Here is a 5,988-nt window from a genome sequence, read left to right on the forward strand (position 1 = left end):
ATCATAACTAATACATGGATAGCTTATTGAATACTTTACCCAGGTTAAGCCAAAGCTGTACCTTTCAAAAGTGTAGAAAAGTAATGCACTAAGATATTAAAATTGATACCATGAAGATGCAACACAATTCATCCAAGGAAGGGTCCTCCATAGTTCCCCTTTATACCATAAAAACTTCATTTCCTTCAGTCCTACTCCCCCCTATTTTTAAACATCAAGAAATATTAACCTTGTTTTACGTATCTATGATTCTGCCAGCAGGAATGATATGAATGAAATCCAATGCTACCTATCTTCTTGGGATATTGTTTTTTCATTTAGCATAATTCTTTATGAATTAACAAAGATTTTGCCTATATCACTGTTCCGTCTTTTCATTGTTGAGTAGTACTCTATAGCTTTTCTGTACCACAATTTGTTTAAGTACACACCCACTGTAGAACATCTAGGTTGTTTCATGGTTTTGGCTATTGCAAATAAACCTGCTATGAACACTCATATGCAGGATTCCTGTGAACATAAATTCTCATTTTTGGTAGAAAAACTCCCTATAATTCATTTGCTACTGTGGAGGGGTGGGAGTTGCTTGTTTAATTTTTTATTTAATTCCCAATCAATTTTGGTAGAGTTACTGTTTTTATATGAATGTTTTCCAAAAATTAATATACTGAAATATAATCATCAATATGATAGCATTAATAAGTGGGAACTTTCAGATGTGATTAAATCACATAGGCAGAATCCTCATGAATGTATATTTATATACAGAAAAGGTACAAAGAAACTCTTCACCCTCTTTCCATGAGAGGACATAGCAACTTGGCAACATCTTGAAAACAGATTTTGTGCCAGACACAAAATCTATAAATTAGACTATAAATTATAGTCTAAGGTATTTTGGCTACAAGGACTATACTAACAGAGTCACTGTACCTTTTTACATTGCCACTAGCAAAGTATGACTGAGTCACTTACTCAACATCCCCTATAACTTTTCTCTTTGTATTCTTTGATATAAACCAATCTGAGATGCACTGAAGTATCTTATTATGAATTTAATTTTCAATTTCATACATGAATGATGTTTTCATGTGCATAATTATTAAATATGTATCTCTTCCTTAGTGAAACGCCTGTTCATGTCTTATGTCCAAAATTTGAATGATTTATAGATACATAATTTATAATAGTTTTTTGACACAAATGTGATTTGCAAACATGGTCTCCCATTTTGTAACTTTATATTTTAGCTAAATGAAAGTGGTTGCAGTTTTCACACATTTACATAGTTGGAATGATACAGAGAAGATTAGCATGGCATGGCATCTGAGCAAGAATGACATGTAAAATCCTAAGGCATTCCATATTTTGACATATAACAGAAACAAGAAAACAGAATGCCATGTCAGAGGACAATGGGATAATATTCATAAGGATGTGCTGGGAAAGAATTTAGGTGCTGCCACCATACTCATCACAAAGAAATTTCTCAGCTAAGAAGTACTTGAAGGCAAAAGGACTGTAACTTGAAAGAGGAGTGGTCAAAAGACATTTTAATACTGAGCACCTATTATGCCAGGAACTCTAGCTCTAATGTAAGATTTACCAGGTGGTTATCATCATCATCTTTATACAAATGGGAATAGTGATACCTAGAGTGTTAAGTAACTTGCACAAGGTCATACAACCAGAGAATGACCCATATTCATTGAATGATAACTAAATCACTCCAAACTCTGCTTCCATCTTTGCATTCTCTTCTCTTCTCTGCTTCTTCATTTCCTTACATTCTCTTGAGCACTCTAACTCTTCTAAAGATTAGATTGTGATTACATTGGACCCACTTTTATAAGACAGGAAAATCTCTCCATCTCAAGATTGTTCATTATATCTGCCAACTCATTTTTGCCAAGTAAGATGACATTATCATAGGCACTGGGACCCAAAGGAGCCATTATTCTGTCTACCAGAAGTTTGATTTTCTATTTCTGAAAAATTGGTTTGTCATATTTGTGTGGTCTATCTTTAAGTAGTCTATTCTTTTCTAATTTTCTGTCATTCGTAATACCTGGCATAAGATAGATATCTTCTTAAATATCTTAAATATCGTTGTTCCTTTGAATTTCCACATAAATTTTTAATTGACTTCTCTGTATATATTTTAAAGATCATAATGGATTTTTTTAATTCAAAAGAATTACATTAAACTTGCATATCAATTTAGGAGGCAATAACAATTTTATTAAGTGTTCCCGTCCAAGAACACAGTACATAAGTCCTGAACATATTTTGTTCAGTTCACACCTGAGAATTTCAAGGTTTTTATCAGTGATATAATGTCCTCATAATTTTCCCAGCTTTATTGAAGTATATTTTTTAATGCACATGTATTTAATAGAGTCAGATTGTGAAATCAGACAATGGGCCCAATAACCAATGAATGGACAGTGAATATGTGCTATATATACACCATGTAGAATAATTCAGCCATAAATAACAATGAAATTATGTCATTTATAAGAATATGAATGGAGGGCTAGTGGAATGGCTTAAGTGGTAGAGTGTCTGCTTAGCAAGAGTGAGGCCCTATATTCAAACCCCACTATTGCCAGGAAAAAAGAATAAAGGACAATTTTAGGCTGAGCGCCAGTGGCTCACACCTGTAATCTTACCTGCTCAGGAGGCAGAGATCAGGAGGATCACAGTTGAAAGTCAACCAAGGAACATAGTTTGTGAGAATCTATCTAAACAAAAATACCTTCACAAAAAAGGGCTGGAGGTATGGCTCAAGGTGTGTGCCCTAAGTTAATCTCTAGTACTAAGAAAGAAAGAAAATGGATAGAACTGGAGACAAGCATGTTGAGTGACATAAATCAACCTCAAGAAGTCAATATGGCATGTTTTCACTCATACATGGAAGCTGATCTAAGATGCTGATGATGCTGATGATGGTTATGATGGTGGTTATGGTAATGATGATGATAATGAGACACCAGTATTAAACAGGGATGGTCTCGAGAGGAGCTCAGTGGAGGGGAAAGGAGGAAAGAAAGGGTACTGTGAGGTGAAGAGGATTAAAGTACATTAGTTCATATATCTTCATATATATATATGGTATATATTGATATGTATGCATAAATATCTGTATATATATGTATATATATATCTGCATATATATGGTATATATTGATATGTGTGCATAAATATCTGTGCATATATCTGTATTGTGTGTGTGTGTGTGTATATATATATATATATATATATATATGTAAAGATAGTATAATGAAACCCACCAAAACTGTTTTGAAAATGGGGAGGGTTGGGGAGCCAAATGGAATATAATAGAGAAGGCAAACATGCTCAATGTACACTGTTCATATCTATGGAAGGACTACAGTGATATATCCCCTCCCTTACCATCCTGCCCCCTCCCTCTCCCCCCCACCTCCTCGCTACTCAGCAGAAACCGTTTTGCCCTTATCTCTAATTTTGTTGAAGACAGAGTATAAGCCATAAATGGGAAGGACCAAGGGTTTTTGCTAGTTGAGATAAGGATAGCTATACATGGAGTTGACTCACATTGATTTCCTGTGCATGTGTGTTACCTTCTAAGTTAATTGTTCTTGAACTAACTTTTTCTCTAGTTCCTGGTCCCCTTCTCCTTTTGACCTCAGTTGCTTTAAAGTAATGAAGTATTTTTTAAATTAAATTATTATTAGGCATTGTATACTTTGTAGTCTATGATATACTGCAAGCATAATTTTATATGTATTGGGAAGCCAAAATAAGACATTTCAAATGACATGAAAGACTGAAAATTAGGTTTCACTTGTGAGACACACACACACACACACATTTATCAAGGCTTCCCAAATTATTCTTCACCTTCTTTAATAAAATAAAACTGCTAGATGGCTGAGAACCCTATAATGTTTAAGGGATCCTAACATACCAGGAGCTAACTCAAAAGACTTCCTATTATTCATATACTCTGCTATTTAAACAATACATATTTGCTTTAAATTACACTACTTAGGGTCAACAAATGAGAACTTGGGAGCAACAATTATGCAGTAGATATTAATCTAACAATTGAAAAAACAACTTAAGTGTTTCCAAATATAACATCTATATAGCAAAAATTGTCAGACTGGTGATAAATCAATATCTAATTATATATGTTGTCCACAAAAAGAGCCATATGAGATACAAAGGCATATCTAGATAAAAAGGAAAGAGAAGTATGTGCTATGCTAACATTAACCAAAAGTAAACTGGAGTTCTAAGTAAGAGGGAAGTTGGCACAGTACAGACATCCAGAACTTTACAATGGCTCCAAATATCTGAAACAAAACATCAGGTCAGGTGTGTGGCTGCAGGGATAGCTGAGTAACATGGAAAGGCAAGGGAAGGCAATAGCAATCAGAAGATAGCCATGGACTAGGTGAAATTCAAAAATATTGAATTTTATGTTTATATATATAACAATAGAACCTAACATATATTGCTTAGAAAAATTGTAGGGAGAATCCTCTCCCCATTGAGGCTGCAAGCAAATGAGAACAGGAAAGTATCAGGGAGCGTCACAGATGTACAAGCTAGTGGTCTGCAAAAACAGTTTAAGGCAGGAAATCTATGTACCATCTAACAAGCAGACACTGGAGAAGGATCCCCTAAACTTCCTAGTTTGCTCACTTGTGCCTTGAAAGGGAATCAGATTAGTAGAGATCCTACAGTGAAAGCTCTTGACTGGGAAAATCAGGAGAGCCCACATGTTTTTTCTTTTCTTTTTTTGTTCTTTTGTTATTGTTGTTTTTCTGGGTAGGGTTACATTGTGGCATTTATAAAAGTTCTTACAATGTATCAAAGATATCACATTTGAATTCACCATCTCTACTGCTCTCCTTTATAAGCTAATACCCTCATTCCTGGAATAGTCCACTACAACTATGAAATATACCCAAACATAAACAAGGGCAACAAACCCAGCAGCCAAATACATCTTCCCCCACCCACCCACCCCCTTACTGCCCCACTTTTAGCACCACCTTTATCAATTATCCACATTTCTATCTCTATCTTCTAACAACCATTTCCCAAATCCCAATGTTTGTAGACATCATCACCAAGGGGTTTTCTATATAATATATAAACAACTGGTCTGGCATTGATACTGTGAATTAGTTATTGCTAACTTACATCTCCAGGCCAGGGACAGAAATAGCACATCATACAATTAGAACAATGGGAGATGAAGGCAATGCAACTATACTCCTCAAAAAAAAAAAGTCAATAGTGTATTTAGTGGAAAATGAATAAAATGAATACCCAGTTCCTGATCCCAACAAAACAATGATAAATATCACAATGAGCTCAATGACATCCACAAAAAAATCTCTCAAGAAAGAAATCATGGAAGCAATCACTTAGAAACTCATGGAGAAGCTACAACACACAGTTAACCAGAAAGTACAAGATGCACTCAAGAAATATCAAGATACCACAAATAAAAAAATTGAGAAGACACAGAAACAGCAAAATGAACTCAGACAGGACTTCAACAAATACCAAAGTAAAACAAAGGACACTACTTTTTTTTTTTTTTTTTGATTATTCTTATGTGCATACACTGCTCGGGTCATTTCTCCCGCCTGCCCCAACTCCCTCCCTTACCACCCACTCCGCTCACTCCCTCTGCCCCCCACCCCCTCAATACCCGGCAGAAACTATTTTGCCCTTATCTCTAATTTTGTTGAAGAGAGAGTATAAGCAATAACAGGAAAGAACAAGGGTTTTTGCGAGTTGAGATAAGGATAACTATACAGGGAGTTGACTCACATTAATTTCCTGTGCATGTGTATTACCTTCTAGGATAATTCTTTTTAACCTAACCTTTTCTCTAGTTCCTGGTCCCCTTCTCCAATTGGCCTCAGTTGCTTTTCAGGTATCTGCTTTAGTTTCTCTGCGTTGAGGGCAACAAATGGTATC

General features: G+C 35.2%; 1 non-coding gene across 1 annotated transcript; it reads left to right on the forward strand.

The window, feature by feature from the left end:
• The first annotated feature begins 1,260 nt into the window (after nt 1-1,260).
• Nucleotides 1,261-1,371, forward strand: LOC141425246 (U6 spliceosomal RNA). Its single transcript, XR_012450327.1, has one exon. It is a non-coding gene; the product is annotated as a U6 spliceosomal RNA (small nuclear RNA).
• The last annotated feature ends 4,617 nt before the right edge of the window (nt 1,372-5,988 follow it).

The sequence above is a fragment of the Castor canadensis genome, chromosome 7, assembly GCF_047511655.1.
Source record: "Castor canadensis chromosome 7, mCasCan1.hap1v2, whole genome shotgun sequence".
NCBI classification, from domain to species: Eukaryota; Metazoa; Chordata; class Mammalia; order Rodentia; family Castoridae; genus Castor; species Castor canadensis.